The sequence below is a fragment of the Pygoscelis adeliae genome, unplaced genomic scaffold (genome assembly GCF_000699105.1).
Source record: "Pygoscelis adeliae isolate BGI_AS28 unplaced genomic scaffold, ASM69910v1 Scaffold493, whole genome shotgun sequence".
Lineage (NCBI taxonomy): Eukaryota > Metazoa > Chordata > Aves > Sphenisciformes > Spheniscidae > Pygoscelis > Pygoscelis adeliae.
In genome coordinates, this window is record NW_008824448.1 from 135,096 (window position 1) to 135,745 (window position 650).

A 650-nucleotide genomic window follows, 5' to 3' on the forward strand; every position below is an offset into this window, starting at 1 on the left:
CAAAGCCAGCTGGTGCTTGTGCACAGAATGATCCCCAATGTAAGTAAGGTTGTGGGGTATTGAAGCCTTGAGATGAGAGAGCAGGCAGTAGCTTTCGAGGCGAAGGGATCTCCTGCGAGACGTCGTCACTGTATAGCCCAGAAGAAACGAGTTCATAGTTCGACGTGGATGTTGTTCAGACCTTGGCCTCATCACGGTGGGTGAATGCCGTGCAACTGCCTAGCTCCAGGGTGCACCTCGCCCGGGTGCCTGCAGGAGGTGGCCTCACAGTGACACGGCCTCACAGGAGGAGTCTCTGTGAATGTACGCTCTGGACTGTCCGTCAGATCACTGCTGGATCCCAAAGAATCCTGAGCTTTTGTCTATACTCTCCCATCCTTCCATGCACCTTTTGATGTGCTGCTTCCCCTGACTGTTGAATGGCCAGCGAACAGAAGGAGTCTGCTCCAAACCCCTTAGTGCTCGCCCTGAATCCTCTTTCAGATGAGCTACAGGCTTGCTCCCAGGCCTGTGCGTGTTGAGTCTGCTCGGCCTCATGAGCCAGCAGCCCCCCAGGGGAGGGGAGTGGGGTCGCTCGTACTGCTGTTTCCCTTTCGACCTGATAGCTGCAGTGTGCCTGCACGTAAACCCTGTTGTCATGACACTGCACG

General features: G+C 55.7%; 1 protein-coding gene across 1 annotated transcript in view; it reads left to right on the forward strand.

Moving 5' to 3' along the window:
• The window catches only part of HSF1 (heat shock transcription factor 1), an 81,886-nt gene that overhangs the window by 62,477 nt on the left and 18,759 nt on the right, over positions 1 to 650 (forward strand). The gene's annotated exons all lie outside the window — the stretch shown is intronic.